At 43.8% G+C, this 23,025-nt stretch overlaps 1 protein-coding gene across 2 annotated transcripts in view; it reads right to left on the bottom strand.

Moving 5' to 3' along the window:
- Positions 1-1,007, bottom strand: part of GPRIN3 (GPRIN family member 3) — an 87,263-nt gene extending 86,256 nt beyond the window's left edge. For both annotated transcript variants that reach the window (XM_075201767.1, XM_075201776.1), the window contains exon 1: positions 738-1,007. The gene's annotated coding sequence lies outside the window, so the exon portion shown is untranslated. The remainder of the gene's footprint in view (positions 1-737) is intronic.
- Positions 1,008-23,025: the final 22,018 nt, after the last annotated feature.

The raw sequence follows: 23,025 nt of genomic DNA, 5'->3' as shown, positions 1-23,025 counted from the left end.
GGCAGTCCCAGAGAGCTGGCTCACATCCCAAGCTAAACAACATGCAGATGTATACTTCTCCTGTTTGTCAATAATGTCCATAGAGAATTAGTGTTACCTGGTAAACACTAAGTGCTGTTAAAATGACATTTAATAGCAGATTCCCTCTAGCAAATTGTGCCAAAATAGCATCATTATGAAGGGTATCCCTTCTCATTCTGTGTCAGCTCAATGTAAGCACTGATGTACTCTGCAGTGAGCTCTGTCTGTGTGCAGATGACTCTATGCAATTCCCAGTGTACATGGACCCTCTGTCACTGGCCATTAGCATTCCCAAGCACATCCACACTGCAGACAGCACTGGGCATATAAACAATCCATTAAACGGCAAATTAGCGATTTTCTGGTGTTTGCACACAAGTATTTTCCTGCTTAACTGGCAGACAGAACTTGCTATTATTAAAGCCACTGGTAGAAATGTATAAGGAATACACCTATATAGTGATGTATTCAAATTGTACCCCAACAAAGGTAATCTGCTGTCTTCCTGGTATGTAATCAAACACACTAATATGGTTATTTGTATGTGAAACTGGTTAATTCCCCTTGTCTATAGTATGTCATCATTTTCAAAGCAATTAATAATTATTAGGATATGTAATTAATGTTTGATGTAATTACATATAACATAACCCCAAATATACAATTATTCAAGCAATTTAGATGCCACAAACATAAACGTTCAATACATCTCTTACCCTCAGCCCTGAATACAGAAAAGCCAGCATTGACCTTGCAGAGAAATTCATCATCTGCCACAAGACGTTGTTCCTACTGTAAATGATAATCCAATAGTAAATGAGGTGTCACTGGTGATATTCTAGAGCAGGCTTCCCATCCATGGAGGTTAGAGAGAGAATAAAAGCCAATGGATAGTGAGAAGAATGCCCGTGGCCGTGGCTCCAGTTAATGAGCACTGTTTGCCCTATTTGTGTGTTGTGCTTTTCGAAGCGTCCCTCCTTCTCCAGTAGATGTGCACAGCAGCAGCAGAGCAGCTCCACAGTGATCCGTCCGGGCTGACACGCCCCCGGTGATGCTGCCTGTCACTCACTGGGACTTCCCTGTAAGACTGGGAGGGGATCTCACTTTATTTCTCTCCACAGACCTTCAGATGACTATCTCAACGCAATGTTACAACATCGTTACAAGTTAAGCTTCGTTGTAAATTGATCATTTACCTGTACAACTAGTGGTTTTAAAAATAACAATAAGCAGCCAAGGTGTTTGTACCAGTCTATGAAAGTGGCAATTGGAATGGTGATGGACTTAAAAATAATTATACCATACTGTGATTTTTTTCGTTTTGTCCTGAGCTCCTGTCAAGTGTTTACATGTGTCATAAAACATTACTAAGTTATTTTTAATTATGATGACACTGACAGTGGAGGATAACATTGTATGGTAAAGGCAAGAGATGAGGTCTCTAGATGAGGGACTGCTGACAGTGCTGTTAAAATGCATATAATAGCCTGGCAGAGGTTCTTGTGATAGAGGAATGGTAGAAATGACAGCATTTGTAGGTACTGGTGAAATGTGTGAAAAGGGGGACTATGTTTTTCTTGTAAGCAAGTGAATTTAGGGAAAGGAACACTTTTTGCAAGGTCATTGGGGATTTAATGTGAGAAGCTAGCTAATGAGTGAGGGCAGCATGGGTGAAAATCTAGATTAAACCAGAGGGGTATGAGTGGAGATGGAGACAGAGCTAAAGAGTTAAATCTGTTGCAGCTGGACCAGATTGTAAGTGACAAGGTGATAACTGGGTGGAAGAGAACCTGTGGGGGGCCAGCTGACCACTAGGGACCAGAGAATTGCAGAGGTCAAAGTAGAGGAAAGGGTGGCGGACTATTTAGCCACCCAAACATGAGACCCGGAGGGCAAATGTCACTTAATACATTGTGCACGTTGAGACGTATAAAAGTATCTTTTAAAATTAAGGGCACCCAAACCTTCGGACTGCCCTTGTCTCTGATGGATATGTGTCTTAACTCTGGCTTTCTTGTCCATCCATGTGAAGGATGAGATTAGTTGTTGATGCAAGGTAAGGGTCCTGGAGGGGATGTTGACAGGGAGAGGCTGGAAGAGGTACAATAATCTAGGGAGTACGTTCACTTTGACCTAATTAATTTGGCCTGTTCAGGAGATGCATAATCCCTTCCAGGTAGGGAGGTCAGATGTAATGGCATAAATAAGAGGGGGATATTTACCCTTATATAGTGAATCAACTTCTTTAGTAATAAAAAATACCTAAGTATTTGAATTTGTGCGCTTTCCAAGAATAGTTCTGTTAAAACTGCACATAAAACTCACATCCAGGACAGAACATAAGTATTGGCACTCTTCAGTTTTATAGACATACATAATTAAAACAGCAAATTGGGGATCACATCCAGTGTACAGAATGAGAGTTGTGTATTGTACGATAAAATACTGAAAATGAATTCTAACATATTACACAAGTGGGGCATTGTAGATGTCTGCATATAAGGGTCTATTTTTTACGATCCATGTATTTTGAGCAGTGACAGAAAATCTTCCACTGCCCAATGAAATGTCACCGGGCAGCTGAGTGATGCTCAGCTATCTAGACACTGGCCATCTTACCGCTCCCCAGACCAATGTGGGGCCCATCCTCACATGGGTGAGTTAGACTTAGGCTTCCAGTTCCAGATTCAGTGAAAAAAAAAAAATATTAGAAAAAAAAACAACAACAACAAAACAATGTGTTATTTTGATAATGAAGCATTTTTTTGAATCCTCAGATGGTAGTAGCTGTAGGAGGTCAGAAGTGTTACTTGTACCACCACTGTTCAGGATAAATAGGCTTCATCCTCACGCATGGGGAAACTTTGCTGGACGCCCAAGACAAAGCTTTCACCTGATGGGGGCTTTGGTAATTAGAGAAGCTAGAACTTTTTCACATGTTAATAAATAAACCCTGTAGAGAGTATGAACAGATGGATAGCAGACATAGAACAATTTTGCACAAATTTTCACAGTTTTAAGATGAAGTATAAGTAAAGGAAGTTTAATTATATAATTTGTGTCTAAGCATAGTTCAGGTCCCCTCGAAGCCCTGGGTTCCCATTAATTGTGTAAAGGCTTCTCCACAGTTAATGTTGATAATAAAGTAAATGTCCAATCAGGCACACAGTACCCCAGCTATGTATAAGTTATAAGTTTGTCAAAGGGTTGATCTCAGAGGGCCAGGTGAAGAGCAGGGGGGATTGCACAATATGTAGAGATAGTCCCGATTGGGGGTTACATTATCCTTGCCATTGGTATTTGAAGGGGGAGAATGTCATTAATATTATTTATAATAGAGCTGTTTAACAACAAATAAAAATACCAAATTAAAATTAAAATAAAGACCCGTTATAAAAGAAAACATTAACTTTGCCCCCCTTCCAATGTAAAAGGACCAAGTAAAGGCTAGTCTTACTTACGCCCCAATGTTGACAGAATCCTGAAGTTAGATATGCAATAAATGACTTGCGAATTGCCTATTTTGGAGACCTAGGGCAATGACACATTAGCGTCATTCAATAAAATGTCTAGTTGATTTAGTCCACCTATGTTGAGCATAGTGGATACATAGATGCAAATGCACATGTGCAAATTATGCAGTTAATCACACTTATTACATGCTAAGATGATAACAAAGATGACCAGAAAGGCTTCTAATTATACATGCCCACTAACCAAAGGTAGCTGCCTAACTGGTCCCTAATACAGGGGAATCATATTGTGTACATTCATCATTTTGTGATTGTGTTTATTTCCATAATATATATATTATAAACCCTATAAAAATAATACCTCTTACAATAAGTGTTAAACAGATAATGTTTATTTTTAATAAATATTTGTATTTTGAAATGCTGCCTAACCTTGAGCATCAATTTCATAAGGAAAAAACAGATATTTATTTGAGAGTTATTATATAAAACCTTCATCAGTCTCGTCTTACCCATCTGAGAAGAGGAAAAATGCATACTTGCGATTCGTAATATGCAAAGATGACCTAGTTTCCTAGGAACTTAATTTATTTGATTTGCATCATACCCTTAACACAAAAAAATATTCAGCTAATTAATATATAATGGCAAGCTTACAAATAGGAAGCTCTCAAACTGTTTATTTTGGACTTACAATGTTAAATATATCGCTTATAGTTGGTAGCATGACACTGCTTATGTTTTCCTTCTTCCTGTTATTTTAATTAAAGTGCTGCACATGCTAGAAACTGAAAATATTTGTATAATAACTAATCTCCATAATTTAAGGTTGTGGATCTTCCAAATTAAATTTTCAATTCAAGTGTGGCTACAATAGACTATGGAATCAGTATTTTAATTTTCAGAGCGTCTGCAAAGATTTACAATTCATCCAGTTTCATGGTGGATTTGAAGTGATTCATTGAAAATAGTAAATTACTGTAATGAGAATCTGGGAATCCCATTAAAACTTTTCTGTGGCCTCTGTTTTGTAATTTTTGTATATAATGTACAGGGCCGGATTAACGGAATGGAGGCCACTGGGCTAAGGGCACCCCCATTCCCCCGTGAGGCCCCCCCCGTTAGCAGACTGGCCCCCCTGCTAGCCGACCGACCCCCCCCCCCAAGCGCTTACCTTCTCCTGTCACTGCAGTCCTCCTTCCGCGGCGCGCTGTAAGCTGCTTACTGAGGAGTTCTCGTGACACTCTCGCAAGATCTCCTCAGTAAGGAGATTACTGAGCGCCGGAGAAGGAGGACTGCAGTGACAGAGCTCAGCATTGATCGGGCCGGGGGGCGCCCCCGCCCCTGTTCCGATCAATAATTCTGCTGAGCTCTGTCAAGGGCCTCCTGGATGCTCGAGGCCCCTGGGCTGTAGCCCAGTTATACCTCGGGTTAATCCGGCCCTGATAATGTACCCTAAATACTATTAGGCATGTATATCTATAGTAAAGGCAAATGAAGTGAGGTAGCAAAATGTAGCATTCTCAGTTCATTCGTTTGATAGATTGTATAATAAAGTGAATGATTTGATAGAAATTGAACTACTGGGGCAGTGGCTCAAATTAGTTCCTGAAAAGAAGGAATACCAGTTATCACAGTACCATTCTTGATTCCTGCGCTGCACTCAGGGCCGGATTAAGGGGATGGAGGCCCCTGGGCTAAGGGGAGATTCCCCCGTGAGGGCCCCCCCCTCGTGATCCGAGCCGCTCCCCCGGTGATCCGAGCCGCCCCCCCGGTGATCCGAGCCGCCACTGAGCGACTTCCCCAGCATGCTGTACGCTCTTTACTGAGGAGATCTCGTGAGAGTGAGACTCATGAGATCTCCTCAGTAAGGAGAATACAGCGCGTCAGGGAAGGACCGTAGTGAAAGTGCTCAGCAGCATTGATCGCGCTGGGGGCGCCCCCGCCCCTGACCGATCAATAATGCTGCTGAGCACTTTCAAGGGCCCCCTGGATGCCCGAGGCCCCTGGGCTGCAGCCCAGTTAGCCCTAGGGTTAATCCGGCCCTGCCTGCACTTCATCTAACTTTGAAGCAATTCCAGATTTCATCCACTGGGAAACAAGACATCAATAAACATGTTGAAAACCTCTTCTTTATTGTTTCTAAAAATAGCCACTATATTGTTAATTATTTTTTAAGGGCTGCCGCTAGCTGAGTTTCTTCTAGATGGTAGCTAGGCTCAGTAGACTCATGGAGTAGCCTGTATAATTTAAAAGTAATGTTTAATTTTAAATAAAAGTTATAATATATTGATTGCAATAATAATAACTTTAGAAATGTACATTTTAATCCTGTCATCATAATTGCAAAGAACTAGCTTGAGAATGTTTTATGACACAGGTAAACATTTGACAAGAGATCAGGACAAAAAAACACAGCATGGTATCATCATGATCATCATCATCAATATTTATTTATATAGCGCCAGCAGATTCTGTAGCGCTTTACAATTGGGAACAAACAGTAATAAAAAAATACTAGGTAATACATACATACAGAGAGGTAAGAGGGCCCTGCTCGCAAGCTTAAAATCTATGGTATAATTAATATCAAGGACAATCAAAAATGTACATCATCTACATAGCAGTCAAGTGTTAAGTTAATTGCCACTACAAGCACCAGCATGTTAATGGCAGCCTGGGTTTGCTGGGACCTGTAGTGCACCAACACAAAATAGTGTCTTTATTATAAAAATATATTTTATTACCCCACACCCACTACCCAGGGGTGTGGAAGAGCTCTAGTGCTTTTGTGAAGGGTGCCCCTGGAGGCCATAGCTGCAGTTACTGACGGTACTTTCTGCCCAAGCTGGCTGATAGGTACAGGCAACCAATACCAGAGGACTTCTTCTCGAATACATGGGTGTTTAACACAATCACATGTGGGCAGACTTTAGTGCGGTGGTGTGCTGCAATGCAAATGAAATTGGGCACCAGACCATCTCAGTTCAAAAACAAACAATAAACTGTATTGCAAACTCCTTCCTCCAGCACATAAGCATAATGGTTGCAGATAGAATTTCGTTCTCTTTACGCCCACTCCTCCAGCACACACTTAGCAGATGTAAAAGACTTTTCTATTAAACTCATATGTCCGGTGTAATTGGGTGCAGTAGTTCCACAGCATACCGTCATAGTTCTTCATAAGCATAGGCACATAGTTGTTATGTGTTAGAGATTCTTGCACTTCTTCGCTCCTGCCATCCCAATATCCAGGGACACTCCTCCATACGTGCACACCATCCCCTACACCAGGGACCTTCTTTCATATCTCATTGCTATAGTGCCGCCACACAGCAAGTGTATGGAAGTACTTTACAAGGGGGCTCTCCTCCTGCGGCTATACAGGCCATGATCTCAAATATCCAGGGACTTTCTTTATTATTATAATGATGCTGACAACTTCTAGTATTGAATGCATCCAGACTGCTCTGGGCTTACAAAATTTCCCACATTTTGTGTTTTACATGTGGGACTTACATGTAAGGATTTTTCTTGAGTATTTCTCTTACTCCTCGTGACTCTTCCATCACGCTCAAACTCCCTTGTTTACAGGAGCTTGTTATGGGTACCTACCCCTAAATGATGCTCTTCTTTTGGGATACCCAAGATGGGGATCCTCCTGCTGGCTCTACGTCAAGGGCCTTACAAGTTCTATTGGGTCAAAATTCCCTCCTGTAGCACTCGCCATACATCCCCCCTCCCATTTTCTGATGGGGTATTTGGACTAAAATGGGGTTCTCCCCTTCTCTGAACCCCATGAAGATCTCAGAGCTCGTTGCAATTCACCACAAACCCTCTGCCCAAATGCCAAGAGAGCCCAGGACCTCTTCCTCACCTGTCTCGCTCTGCACGGCTAAGCTCCGGCCCGCTGGTGACCAGACTATTCGCGTCACCGACCCTGTCTTAGGTAAGGCACTAGCCTCATTAAACTAGACATTCCTTCCAGTAACCTTGCCTGCCATCACCAGGAGGGCAGGGCCTTACAACCCAACGCTTCACCTGCTACACTTTCAGCACGGGTCTGGGTACCTCTGTGGGGGGGGGCAACTTCTTTTTTATTTTTGCGGACCACATCTCCTAAGGAAGTCCAGCTCTAAACAGTTTAGGGCTGGTTGTCATTATGGCAGGAGGACACCACATTCTGAGTTCTCATTGTCACGGGCACTAGGAGTCTTTACCCAGGGATCACCAGATGGTAGGCTTACCAGAGCAATGTAGATGGTAATAGGGTACTCTGGTAGCTGGGTGATCACGGAACATGAAATGATGGCCGATGAGATGCTCAGGAAAGTCTATGACTAGCAACACTGGTAATAATGAGGTAATGATACACAAGGAACTGTATGGACAAGGACACGTGAAGGTAGTCAGTGGTCTGCGATAGCAAGTTGTACCACTGCTATAGTGAGGAGGAATGTCCAACAGAAACAAGGAGGTGATGAGAGTCAGCGGTCTGCGGGTAGCAAGTTGTACCGCTGTCTGAGTGAAGGAATGGAATCCAAGTGGGGGTATCCAGGTAATCAGTGGTCTGCGGTAGCAAGTTGTACCACTGCTATATATATGTGAGGAGGTGCACGGGGGAAGACTGCAACACAGGATATACACAGGCACCTTATACACGATCCACAGTAATATGCACAATATAGGTATATATATATGTAAATGACTGATCAGGTCTGCAATCTAGAAAGTCTCTTGAAGTAGTCCAGCACAATGATAACACAGTCAATGATGGCAATAGACTCAGCGGATAGCAGACTCCAGAGAGAACCAAACACAGTCCAGCAAGATATGCAATACACAGCACAGTCAATGAGAAGTATGCATACCGTGGTTCAGCAGTAGCAGTCAGATGGGATTGCAGCGGTACCTGAGCGGCTGGAGGCCGACTGGATAGGAAGTCCCTGGATAGGAGAAGCAGCGGTCTAGCAGGTGCAGCGCACAGGTGAGTAGACCGACAGGGACACGAATCCACAGGAGCCAGCAACACGTGGAACTGGACTCATAGGAAACCCAGGAGAATGGAGATGATCCAGCAGAGGGTAGTAGAAGAGATACAAATCCAATGCTGACAGGAGGGTAGAGGCCAGTGGGACACGTGAAGGCGTGGAGAGTGGATCAGCAGGAGATGGACGATAGCGCTGACCACAGCGGCAGGACTCAGCGGCACACGGAGGTAACCAGTAGCAACCACAGGAACCAACTGCGATGGGAAACAGGAGTGCAGCGCAGGGCAGGAGCTGTAGATCACGAAGTGTAGCAGATGGTAATGAAAAGCGGCAGTCTCGAGGAAGTCACAGCACAGATGAGATGAGAGTGTAGTGCACGGAGGCAGCGGATAGTAATCAGCTGGCAGTCACGATGTTGAACACAGGCGAGTTGCAAGCAGGAGACTGTAGTGCACAGAGGCAGCGGATAGTAGTCAGCTGGCAGTCACGATGTTGAACACAGGCGAGTTGCAAGCAGGAGACTGTAGTGCACAGAGGCAGCGGATAGTAGTCAGCTGGCAGTCACGATGTTGAACACAGGCGAGTTGCAAGCAGGAGACTGTAGTGCACAGAGGCAGCGGATAGTAGTCAGCTGGCAGTCACGATGTTGAACACAGGCGAGTTGCAAGCAGGAGACTGTAGTGCACAGAGGCAGCGGATAGTAGTCAGCTGGCAGTCACGATGTTGAACACAGGCGAGTTGCAAGCAGGAGACTGTAGAGCACGGAGGCAGCGGATAGAAATCAGCAAACAGACTTGATGAGAAGCAGGTGAGTGAGGTAAAAGCTGGAGTGCACGGAGGCAGCGGATAGCAATGAGCAAACAGTCACATAGATATAAAATAACGTTGAAGTGGTGTAGAAGACTGTAGTGCACGGAGGCAGCGGATAGGAATCAGCAAACAGTCATGATGATACAGTTGATGGTAGAAGTGGTATGGAACCACAGTAGTAGAAGTGGTTTGGAAACCACAGGAATCAGCAGCACTGAATACACAAGTAATACAGGAACACCTTCAGAGACTCATGAGGAATGAGACTCCAAGATCAGGCAACGTGGAGGTGACCACAGGTGCTTAATATAGGGAGGTTGCCTGATCTGCCAATTAAGTTAAAGGGGTATACACTGAAGTATAGAAAAGGGCTGCGCATGCGCAGACCCTCAGGATGGTGGACGGCCACGGTTCCTAAATGTCCGGGAAGAGGCACTCACGGTCCGGTGAGTGACAGTACCCCCCCTTTTAAAGGCGGGCACAGAACGCCTGGAACCGGGCTTGTCCGGATTTTTGGAGTAAAACTTCTTCAAAAGGGCAGGAGCATTAAGATCTTCAGCTTTGATCCAAGAGCGCTCCTCAGGACCAAAGCCCTTCCAATGAACGAGGAAGTGGAGGACTCCTCGCGAAATTTTTGCATCTAGTACCTCGGTAATCTCAAAATCCTCCTCCTGATGGACTTGAACTGGCTGCGGAGCTGAGGGAGGAGTTGAAAAACGGTTGATAATAAGAGGTTTGAGCAAAGATACATGGAAGGCATTAGAAATCCGAAGACTCTTAGGAAGAAGGAGTTTCACACATACTGGATTAATAACTTGAATGATCCTATATGGACCAATAAAACGAGGGGCGAATTTCATGGATGGAACCTTCAAACGAATATTTTTTGTGGATAACCAGACACGATCTCCAATTTTTAGTGGTGGAATAGCCCGCCTCTTCTTATCAGCGAAAGATTTATATTTGACAGATGTCTTCTTTAAACAGGTTCTAACCTGAGACCAGATTTTTTTAAAGGTCTGACAAACAATCTCCACCGCAGGAACTTGGGTGGGCGGGAGGGCAGGAAATTCCGGAAAAGACGGATGGTGACCGTAGACCACAAAGAATGGAGTTTTGGATGATGACTCATGGTACATGTTGTTATGGGCGAACTCAGCCCAAGGGAGTAACTCTACCCAGTTGTCTTGATTGGCTGATGAAAATATCCTTATAAAGGTCTCAAGATCTTGATTGACACGTTCGGTTTGTCCATTGGATTGTGGATGGTAAGAAGATGAGAGTGCTAATCGTATGCCCAAGGTTTTACAAAGGGCTCGCCAGAATCTGGACACGAATTGTACTCCTCTATCAGACACAATCTCAGATGGACATCCATGGATACGGAAGATCTCTTTAATGAAATGTTCAGCCAGGATAGACGAGGAAGGCAAACCAGACAGAGGGATGAAATGAGCCATCTTCGAAAATCTGTCCACTACCACCCAAATAGTGTTATGGTTCTTACTAGGTGGTAAGTCAGTAACGAAATCCATACTAATATGGGTCCATGGTTTGGACGGAATGGGTAGTGGTCGCAGCAACCCTGCTGGAGTTCTGCGGGAGGATTTGAATTGCGAACATAATTCACAGGAAGCAATGAACTCTTTGACGTCTCTCCTCATTGAAGGCCACCAGTAACTTCGAGAGAGGATCTCAAAAGTCTTGTGTTCACCGGCGTGTCCAGAAAAACGAGAGGCATGGAACCACGAAAGGATTTTCCTCCTTAGAGTAGAAGGCACGAGGGTCTTCCCAAATGGTAGCGTTTTGGTGGATGAAGCAGCCAGTGAGATACATTTGGGGTCTAGAATGGTATGGTTGGAAACCTCTTCTATATCAGAGGACGTAGCAAAGGCTCTAGATAAGGCATCAGCTTTTTTGTTCTTGGCAGCTGGTTTGAAGGTAATTATTAATTCAAAACGGGAAAAGAAAAGAGACCATCTTGCTTGACGAGGGTTCAAGCATTGGGCAGACTGGAGATAAGACAAATTCTTATGATCCGTGAAGATCGTCACCGGATGGCGAGCTCCCTCCAACAAGTATCTCCATTCCTCTAATGCGGCTTTGATAGCCAGTAATTCCTTGTCTCCGATGGTATAATTCTTCTCTGCGGGTAGGAGACCCCGAGAATAGAAGGCACAAGGGTGGAATTTTTGCTGTTCCGAGCGTTGGGAGAGAATAGCTCCTAAGCCCACATTAGAGGCATCTACTTCTAGGAAAAAAGGGAGTGTCACATCAGGCTGACGAAGGATTGGAGCCGAAGAGAAGGACTCTTTTAATGTTTGAAAGGCTTGAATAGCCTCAGTAGACCATTGCTTAGGATTAGCCCCTTTACGAGTCAGGGCCACAATAGGAGATGCAATGGAAGAAAAATCTTGAATGAAGCGTCTATAGTAATTGGCAAAACCTAAAAAACGCTGGATGGCACGAAGAGTAGTTGGCTGGGGCCAATGTAGTACAGCATTTACTTTGTCAGGATCCATCTTCAGACCAACTCCGGAAACAATATACCCCAAGAATGGAATCTGGGGTAATTCGAATGAACATTTTTCTAATTTACAGAACAATGAATTTTTCCGTAGCCTGGAGAGGACTTCTGCCACATGTTGGTGGTGAGAAGGCAGGTCCTGTGAAAAAATCAATATGTCGTCCAGGTAGACGACGACACATACATATAATAAGTCCCGAAAAATCTCATTAATGAAGCCCTGAAAAACAGCGGGGGCATTACATAGCCCGAAAGGCATTACCAGATATTCGTAATGCCCGTCTCTGGTGTTAAACGCCGTCTTCCATTCGTCACCGGAACGGATTCTGATTAAATTGTAAGCACCACGAAGATCCAACTTAGTAAAAATACGGGCTCCCTTGATGCGGTCAAATAGCTCAGTGATCAACGGAATGGGATACCGGTTCTTGATAGTAATGGCATTGAGTCCACGAAAATCTATACAAGGGCGTAATGATCCATCCTTCTTTTTGACAAAGAAGAACCCAGCTCCAGCGGGCGAGGTGGAAGGTCGAATGAACCCACGCTGGAGGTTCTCCCGGATATATTCAGATGTAGCTTGAGTTTCAGGTAACGAGAGTGGATAGACCCGGCCTCTGGGAGGAGTCTTGCCAGAAAGAAGGTCAATCGGACAATCCCAAGAACGATGAGGAGGAAGACGTTCAGACTGAGCTTTATCAAAAACATCGGTAAATGAAGCATATTGAGGAGGGAGTCCCGGTGAAATAGCTGAAATGGAAGCTTGCTGTACCTTGAGAGGAATGACTTGGGAAAGGCAATGATGGTGACATTCAGGCCCCCAAGACGTGACTTGAGGGGTGCGCCAGTCAATCTGGGGAGAGTGACACTGAAGCCATGGAAGGCCTAGGACAATCGGACTTGTCGTAACAGGAAGAATTAAAAACGATATCTCTTCATGATGCAGAGCACCAATCTGAAGGGTTACTGGAGACGTACTCTGGGTGATGAGACCGTTGATGAGACGTGATCCATCGATAGCCGTCACAGTAATGGGAGTTTTTAAGGTAATCATTGGTAGAGACCATTGATTAACTAACGATTTGGAAATAAAATTTCCTGCTGCTCCGGAGTCAATCAATGCCTGTGACTCAAAGGTCTTGGTAGCAAAGGAAATAGTCACATCAAAAGCGCAGACTTTAGATTTCATAGACGATGGAGAGGACTCCAGGGACCCTAACTTCACCTCTCCAGAACTAGTTAGGGCCTGGCATTTCCCGATCTCTTAGGGCAGGAGCTGAGGACATGAGTGGAATCAGCACAATAGATACAGAGTCTATTCTTGACTCTTCGTTTCCTCTCCTCAGAAGATAACTTGGAACGTCCAATCTCCATGGGAATCACAGCGGGTGACACTGGACGAAATTGAGGGTTAGAGCGAAAAGGTGCTTTAGCAGAAGTCGTTTTCTCAGCCTCTCTTTCACGAAATCTCATATCAACACGATGGCATAGAGAGATCAAATCTTCAAGTGACGAAGGAAGCTCTTGGGTAGTCAGTGCATCTTTAATTTTATCGGAAAGCCCCTGCCAGAAGGCGGCAACTAGGGCTTCAGTGTTCCACTGAAGTTCAGAGGCTAAGATCCTGAATTGAATGACGTACTGGCCTACAGTATGAGATCCTTGTCGCAGACGGAGGATGCTGGAAGCAGCGGAGGTCACACGACCCGGTTCATCGAACACACTTCGGAATGTAGAAATGAATTTGGCACTATCTTGTAATATTGGATCGTTCCTCTCCCACAGAGGGGAGGCCCAAGCCAGGGCTTGTCCTGAAAACAAAGAGATAAGATAGGCCACTCTGGAACGATGGGTAGAAAAATTTTGAGGTTGGAGCTCAAAATGGACTGAACATTGGTTAAGGAAACCCCTACAAGTTTTGGGGTCTCCATCGTACTTTGACGGAGTAGGCAGGTGAAGCGTGGAAGCTATAGACACCTGGGATGGCAATGGGGAAACGGAGGAAAGCACAGGAGCTTCAGTAGTAGCTGTCACAGTCTGTCCAGATGTTCCTTGGGAGGTTAATGACTGATAACACTGAAGTAACAGCTGTTGGCGGGCATCCTGTTGCTCCACACGGCTAACCAGATGTTGCAGCATCTCTTTGGCGGTAGGTTCCACATCTGGGTCTGTCATGGCCTGATCTTACTGTCACGGGCACTAGGAGTCTTTACCCAGGGATCACCAGATGGTAGGCTTACCAGAGCAATGTAGATGGTAATAGGGTACTCTGGTAGCTGGGTGATCACGGAACATGAAATGATGGCCGATGAGATGCTCAGGAAAGTCTATGACTAGCAACACTGGTAATAATGAGGTAATGATACACAAGGAACTGTATGGACAAGGACACGTGAAGGTAGTCAGTGGTCTGCGATAGCAAGTTGTACCACTGCTATAGTGAGGAGGAATGTCCAACAGAAACAAGGAGGTGATGAGAGTCAGCGGTCTGCGGGTAGCAAGTTGTACCGCTGTCTGAGTGAAGGAATGGAATCCAAGTGGGGGTATCCAGGTAATCAGTGGTCTGCGGTAGCAAGTTGTACCACTGCTATATATATGTGAGGAGGTGCACGGGGGAAGACTGCAACACAGGATATACACAGGCACCTTATACACGATCCACAGTAATATGCACAATATAGGTATATATATATGTAAATGACTGATCAGGTCTGCAATCTAGAAAGTCTCTTGAAGTAGTCCAGCACAATGATAACACAGTCAATGATGGCAATAGACTCAGCGGATAGCAGACTCCAGAGAGAACCAAACACAGTCCAGCAAGATATGCAATACACAGCACAGTCAATGAGAAGTATGCATACCGTGGTTCAGCAGTAGCAGTCAGATGGGATTGCAGCGGTACCTGAGCGGCTGGAGGCCGACTGGATAGGAAGTCCCTGGATAGGAGAAGCAGCGGTCTAGCAGGTGCAGCGCACAGGTGAGTAGACCGACAGGGACACGAATCCACAGGAGCCAGCAACACGTGGAACTGGACTCATAGGAAACCCAGGAGAATGGAGATGATCCAGCAGAGGGTAGTAGAAGAGATACAAATCCAATGCTGACAGGAGGGTAGAGGCCAGTGGGACACGTGAAGGCGTGGAGAGTGGATCAGCAGGAGATGGACGATAGCGCTGACCACAGCGGCAGGACTCAGCGGCACACGGAGGTAACCAGTAGCAACCACAGGAACCAACTGCGATGGGAAACAGGAGTGCAGCGCAGGGCAGGAGCTGTAGATCACGAAGTGTAGCAGATGGTAATGAAAAGCGGCAGTCTCGAGGAAGTCACAGCACAGATGAGATGAGAGTGTAGTGCACGGAGGCAGCGGATAGTAATCAGCTGGCAGTCACGATGTTGAACACAGGCGAGTTGCAAGCAGGAGACTGTAGTGCACAGAGGCAGCGGATAGTAGTCAGCTGGCAGTCACGATGTTGAACACAGGCGAGTTGCAAGCAGGAGACTGTAGTGCACAGAGGCAGCGGATAGTAGTCAGCTGGCAGTCACGATGTTGAACACAGGCGAGTTGCAAGCAGGAGACTGTAGTGCACAGAGGCAGCGGATAGTAGTCAGCTGGCAGTCACGATGTTGAACACAGGCGAGTTGCAAGCAGGAGACTGTAGTGCACAGAGGCAGCGGATAGTAGTCAGCTGGCAGTCACGATGTTGAACACAGGCGAGTTGCAAGCAGGAGACTGTAGAGCACGGAGGCAGCGGATAGAAATCAGCAAACAGACTTGATGAGAAGCAGGTGAGTGAGGTAAAAGCTGGAGTGCACGGAGGCAGCGGATAGCAATGAGCAAACAGTCACATAGATATAAAATAACGTTGAAGTGGTGTAGAAGACTGTAGTGCACGGAGGCAGCGGATAGGAATCAGCAAACAGTCATGATGATACAGTTGATGGTAGAAGTGGTATGGAACCACAGTAGTAGAAGTGGTTTGGAAACCACAGGAATCAGCAGCACTGAATACACAAGTAATACAGGAACACCTTCAGAGACTCATGAGGAATGAGACTCCAAGATCAGGCAACGTGGAGGTGACCACAGGTGCTTAATATAGGGAGGTTGCCTGATCTGCCAATTAAGTTAAAGGGGTATAGACTGAAGTATAGAAAAGGGCTGCGCATGCGCAGACCCTCAGGATGGTGGACGGCCACGGTTCCTAAATGTCCGGGAAGAGGCACTCACGGTCCGGTGAGTGACACTCATGCTACAATGCCTCCAACCCGACTGGCACAGCCTAGTGCTGGTTCAAGTAAAAGCAGGGGGACCCCGTGCTTTTTGTCACCTCAATTTTGCTAGTACTTTGGCATTGTTCTTTGGATGTCGACAGCGTAACTGTCCACATTTTGGAGTTGACAGTCTGACTGTTGACAGATTCACCGTTGCCATATTATACCGAACCCCTCAATCAGGCCTGGAATTGATATTTAAATAAATGCAAAATAAGCCAATTTAGTTTGTTTTGATAGCTAAATGCATGTTAATTTACCAAGTAAAGTTTACTGTGTTGTGGTTTTAAGTGTAGTTTAAATTTATTGAAATAGTTTACTATTTTTCTGTGTAACGAATGAAAAATGGAATTCATAACCTTGTGAATCTGTCACTATATTTTATTTATTATATTGTTATCTTTTTGATCGGTGGATCTTATCTTGTAGTTCCCCTTTTCAGTTCCTGTTTATTGGACATTGTCATGGAATAATTTTCTTCCATAGATACATACAGTAAGAGATTAATATTTACCTTGGAACCCACAACACCATGGGTACCAGGATGAGCCTTTATAATATTCAGGCTGATTTTCTATATGATGGGTCCTACAATTTTGTTTGTAGGCTCAATTTCATTATCGTGAATGAGATATCAGACATTCATATCAGCCATGCTGATATGTATGCTGGTTTTAAATTATTGTTCATTTATTAATATTTATTTATATAGCTTCAGCGTTTTCCTTAGTACTTTACAATTGGAAATAAACACATCGGTATTAACAGACAAGCAAAGAGGTAAGAGGGCCTTGCTCGCAAGCTTACAGTCTATTGAAAAATAGGATTTTGATACATGAGGTAAGTGACATATATTCTATATAGAACCAACAAGATTTCAAAAAAAGAACTTAGTGGGGCTATATGACAATCACACAGCAATGTTGGTATGGGGGTTCTAAGGGTTGTTTGAGTATAGAAGGCGAATCAATGTAAGTTATGAATCAACTATGTTGAGAGATGGTCATTGTGTAGAATAGCCTAGTGAGGATAAGAATGTGGGGCCTGATTCATTAAGGATCTTAACTTAAGAAACTTCTTATTTAAGTCTCCTGGACAAAACCATGTTACAATGCAAGGGGTGCAAATTAGTATTCTGTTTTGCACATAAGTTAAATACTGACTGTTTTTTCGTGTATCACACAAATATCAACTTTAAATTTCAGTGTACAAATAAGCTATCAAGTATTTGTGTGCTACATGAAAAAACAGTCAGTATTTAACTTAAGTGCAAAACAGAAAACTAATTTGAAACATTTTAGCATATCTTTTGAAAGAATTGAGTTTAAGGTGGTGAGAGGATATCCAAAATGAGATAATGCGACCCAACAGAGATGGCGAGAGATCCATAGAGGATAGAAACTTTCGGGAATCATCCACACAGAGATCACGCTGAAATCCAACAGTGCTACTTAATTATTTTTTCCGCAACAAGTTGTATACATAGAAAAGATGAGAGTTCCTAGGACCCTACCCTTTCTGTACTTTGCCTACGTCCAGCTGCCCGTTCCCACCGCCGTTCTACCATTCAAGCCGTAGAGAGAGAGAGAGAGAGAGAGACAGCATCACTCGCTTACTTATGCTGAGAATTTGATAGATTTGATATTCAAAGTAACTCCTGGAAGCACAGGAGGCCAGCACACAAATGAAGAAAAACAGAAACATTCCTTTATTCAAATCAAACCCATAGCCCGCAATTGTTGCCAGTTCTTACATGAATTAGTTAAGAAGTTAGCAGTTTTGGGTGTCCTCTATGAAATTGATTTATTGATATGATTCTCTCATAACCATCAGTCAGTTACCAATGGTTGACAACCTAACAAGTGCACTCTATGGTGTTCTAATCCTTGCCTTACCTTATGCATCCTCTTCTCTTCTAATGTATCCACTCCTCTTTTGACTACCTCTCCCTTTCTCTTCTACCAACTATTTATACCGACCACCGGGCCGGATTAACCCCAGGTCTAACTGGGCTACAGCCCAGGGGCCTCGAGCATCCAGGGGGCCCTTCAAAGTCCTCAGCAGCATTATTGATCGGTTCAGGGGTGGGGGCGCCCCCAGCCCGATCAATGCTGCTGAGCACTTTCACTGCAGTCATCCGTCCCCGGCGCTCAGTAATCTGCTTAGTGAGGAGAGTATGAGTCTCACTTTCGCGAGATCTCCTCAGTAAGGAGCTTACAGCCAGGGCCGCCGAGAGGGGTGGGGGGGGGAGCGGGTACTAATTACCCGGGCCCGGGCATGCCAGGGGGCCCGGCCCAGGCCCTCACTGTTCAGGTTTTATTTTTTTGCTTTTTTTTTAAACTTACTTTTTTTGCCTTTTTTTGTTTGCGTGGGGGGGAGGGGGGGATGCGGTGGTTTAGGGCTCCGCCCCTTCGTTGGTGGGGGTGGAGCAGCGTTGTAAAAAAAAATAAAAAATAGATACTTACAAAATAGCGGCGCCGGCGGCCCCTCCTCCTTCCTCTCTGCTTTGTTTACACTGACAGCCGGGCGTGACGTCATCAAGTCACGCCCGGCAGTCAGTGAGGAACAGGGCAGACAGGACCAAGACAGAAGAAAGAAGACAGAACACAGAAGACAGAAGACAGAAGACAAAAGAGAAGAGAAGAGAAGAAAACAGCTAATACTAATGTAAGTAAAAAAAAAAAAAAAGGCACAGTGTGAGGAACATTGGTGGGGGGAGAGAGAGGCACAGTATTGAGAAAAAGGGGTACAGAGAGGCATAGTATTGAGAAAAAGAGGGGTACAGAGAGGCACAGTATTAAGAAAAAGAGGGGTACAGAGAGGCATAGTATTGAGAAAAGGAGGGGTACAGAGAGGCACAGTATTGAGAAAAAGAGGGGTACGGAGAGGCACAGTAATAAGAAAAAGAGGGGTACGGAGAGGCACAGTAATAAGAAAAAGAGGGGTACAGAGAGGCACAGTATTAAGAAAAAGAGGGGTACAGAGAGGCACAGTATTAAGAAAAAGAGGGGTACAGAGAGGCACAGTATTGAGAAAAAGAGATGTACGGAGAGGCACAGTAATAAGAAAAAGAGGGGTACAGAGAGGCACAGTATTAAGAAAAAAAGGGGTACAGAGAGGCACAGTATTAAGAAAAAGAGGGGTACAGAGAGGCACAGTATTAAGAAAAAGAGGGGTACAGAGAGGCATAGTATTGAGAAAAGGAGGGGTACAGGGAGGCACAGTATTGAGAAAAAGAGGGGTACGGAGAGGCACAGTAATAAGAAAAAGAGGGGTACGGAGAGGCACAGTAATAAGAAAAAGAGGGGTACAGAGAGGCACAGTATTAAGAAAAAGAGGGGTACAGAGAGGCACAGTATTGAGAAAAAGAGATGTACGGAGAGGCACAGTAATAAGAAAACGAGGGGTACAGAGAGGCACAGTATTAAGAAAAAAAGGGGTACAGAGAGGCACAGTATTAAGAAAAAGAGGGGTGCAGAGAGGCACAGTATTAAGAAAAAGAGGGGTACAGAGAGGCACAGTATTAAGAAAAAGGGGAGAGAGAGGCGCAGTATTAATAAAAAGGGGAGAGAGAGCCACAGTATTAAGAAAAAGGGGGTAGAGAGAGGCGCATTATTAAGAAAAAGGGGGTAGAGAGAAGCACAGTATTAAGAAAAAGGGGGTAGAAAGAGGCGCAGTATTAAGAAAAAGGGGGTAGAGAGAGGCGCAGTATTAAGAAAAAGAGGGGTACAGAGAGGCACAGCATGAGGAAAAAGGGGGAGAGAGAGGCACAGTATGAGGGAAAAAAGGGGGGGGCAGCAGAAAGGCACAGAGTGATGGAGAGGGGGAACAAGATGGCACAGTGATGGAGAGCGGGGGCAGCATGGCACAGTGATGGAATGGGGGGCAGGATGGCACAGTGATGGAGTGGGGAGGCAGGATGGAACAGTGATGGAGTGGGGGGGTAGGAGGGCACAGTGATGGAGAACGGGGGCAGCATGGCACAGTGATGAAAGAGTTTTAGATGGGGTGGTTTGGGGGCTACTGAATGTGGGGGACAATGAGGTCTCTTTATTAAATGTGCCTATGAATTATTTAATGTCAGTGATGGTTGCGGTAAATAGGTATATTTCTGAAATGTAAATACTATTAGTTTATTGCTGGGGCTGTTTGTAGGGAGGGAAATAGTATTCACATTTAATAAATAAACCTATTATTTTAATATTGGGGCTGGAGGAAGGCCTAATTGTTAATCGTGGGTGCTATTGATTTAACGCTGGTGTTGGCTGTAATTTTCTAAAAGTACCCATTTTTTTCCCAAATAGGACCCCCAACATTCCAGGTTCCTGCCAAGCCACAGCTAAGGAAACCTGCAGCCACAGTTGGTGAAAGTGAGAAGAACAGGTAGGAGAGAGCAGGAGAGTGTGAGAAATGTTGTGATTCTAGTGGGACAATCCCAATTTTTGGTAACACAGCAATGCAAGTTTTTTTTCTGTAAGAGGGTTTCCTGGGCACGCCAAGTGATAGCCATGCCCCCAATTGTATGACCACACCCACATGTGTGTGTGGTCGTACAATTGTGGTTGTGGCCATACAAATTTTTAGTGACGCCAAAAAAAAAATCGGTGTTTTTTTTTTTTAGCCGCACCAAAATATGTTGGTGCCGCAAATGTTTGCAAAATTTTTTTCATTCTCAGCTTTAAGGGGGGCCCCATGAAGTTGTTGTACCGGGGCCCTGAATTCCTCTTGGCAGCCCTGCTTACAGCGCGCCGCGGAAGGAGGACTACAGTGACAGGTAAGTGCTTGGGGGGCCGCACGGGGGGCAGTGGGCAGCTCACATTGGGGGCCTCACGGGGAAATGGAGGCCCCAGGGGCCTTCATTCCCTTAATCCGGCCCTGCCGACCACCTTTTCTCTAGAGGTGGACCACCTCAGTATTCCCCAGTCTTCCAGGCCAGAAGTTACCACCTTTCAAAAATTATTTGTATCTCCTTTCATGTGTTTATTTTCCTTGTCTTTCTGAATGCTCATTCTTAGTATCACTTTAATTTAATCAGGTTCTCCTGTATAATACTTCAGACCATCTTTTGTCTATAATTTTCTTTCTTTTCCTCTCCTTTCTCTGGTCCATGATCAGAGTGGTGCACACGAAGACGCCAAACAGCAGAGTGACTAGTTTTATCCATTTAAATTGAATGATTGATTAGAAGATTGAACACGTGTGGTGGGTGCTAATTCAATGAAGCAATTAGTTTGATATATCACTGTAATCCAGATATTTATAATATTTTCTAAGAGGTACCAAGAAATCAGTCTCACCCATTTTAGAATATCTTTGTAGAATAAGCAATAATTTATCTATTTTCACTGTTTGTTTGCTTTATTCTATGACATACCAAAGGCATGTAGGTCTGCACGAGACGATATCTTTTAATTTCATCACTTGTCAGGAGGAATGAAGCATTATGTCATATTAACATAGTAAAGTGCTACAGAATATGTTGGTGCTATATAAATAAAATGTTAATAATAATAAAAAAATAAAACTCAACTACAATAAGAAACAAATATGTATTAGATAATGATTTTGCTATATAATATAGTATCTTAAATATATATGAGAGACCTGAGTCATTAAGGAGACCAAAACATAAAAACTGAGTAACTTTGCTCCTGGGAAAAACCATGTTGCATTAGAGGGCGAGATACATTTAAAATGTGGGGACAGATTTATTGTTTGGGTAGGGTATGTCCTAGATTAACTTTAAATATCAGTGTAAAAATAAAACTAACAAGTATTTGTGTACTACATGAAAAACAGCCAGCATTCAACTTATGTGCAACATAAACTAATTTGCATTGTATGTATATACCCTTGCATTGTAACATGGTTTGTCCCAGAGAACCCAATTGTATATCCTGTGGAAGGCTAAATTAGCCAAAAAATTCTTCTAGTAACATCTAATATATAATCGGAATTTATTTTACAGCTCTATATTGGTGGAACTTCGCTATCTACATGCATTCTGGAGGTAGAATTAGGTCCTAATTAAGGACCTTTTATTTGCTATACAATTAGGCTCTACGAATATTTTCAGACTGCCACTCAATAGCTATATTTGTGACTCTATCTCAGCGCTTCTACCGTTTGCAGGTGGTTTTATTTCATAGAGCCATTGTGTATATATATATATTTATATGTTTATATGTATTTTTATGTATTTACCACAGATGATATATGCATATATGTTTTTTGTGTTATTGTTTTTTGTTGTTATTAAATATTTAGTTTGTATCATTCATGAACTAATTAATGTCATTAGCATTACTGTTTCTATTGGTGTTTAGTGGTTTATCTTTTAAGAAGAGTACACAGGCTGCAGATTCTGCAGCTGCAGGTCACAGGTTGGCTTTATTTTTATTGATACGTCTGCCAGAGCTAGGGATTTTTTTCTTTTTGTTTTCTGTCCTGGAGAACATTTACTCCTTTTTTTTTATTTACTTTTCTTATTGACTCAGGCCACAGATTTGTAGTGCACATTTTGATCAACAATGAATGCCCATCTACTGCAAGTCCTCATTCAGATAGGTTATATGCACATACATACATTGATATACATCCCTGTGCACAAATTTCTTTCTCTCTCTTTAAGGAAGCAGGGTAAGTGACTGGCAGGTATAGATAGAATCAGCATTGTTTGAAACTTGTCTTAACATTTTGACATTACTTCCTCCTTAATACTATTGTGACATGTGCTCCCTTCTGATGATGCACACATGGCAACTTCTTACTTGTACTTTGCTTTTATTGACAGGATGGCAATGTATCTCATAATACTAAGTTCCACACACTTTTCCGTGACCATAACTCTAAATTAACAGAGGCCAACTCCCTAGTCAGTGCCAACTTGTTTGACATCAGTCACACTGCATAATGAACAACTCAAGCT

Source organism: Mixophyes fleayi, chromosome 1 (genome assembly GCF_038048845.1).
Source record: "Mixophyes fleayi isolate aMixFle1 chromosome 1, aMixFle1.hap1, whole genome shotgun sequence".
Taxonomy (NCBI): domain Eukaryota; kingdom Metazoa; phylum Chordata; class Amphibia; order Anura; family Limnodynastidae; genus Mixophyes; species Mixophyes fleayi.
Note: the sequence above shows the minus strand (reverse complement) of the source record. Positions and strands in the feature narration are given on the sequence as shown.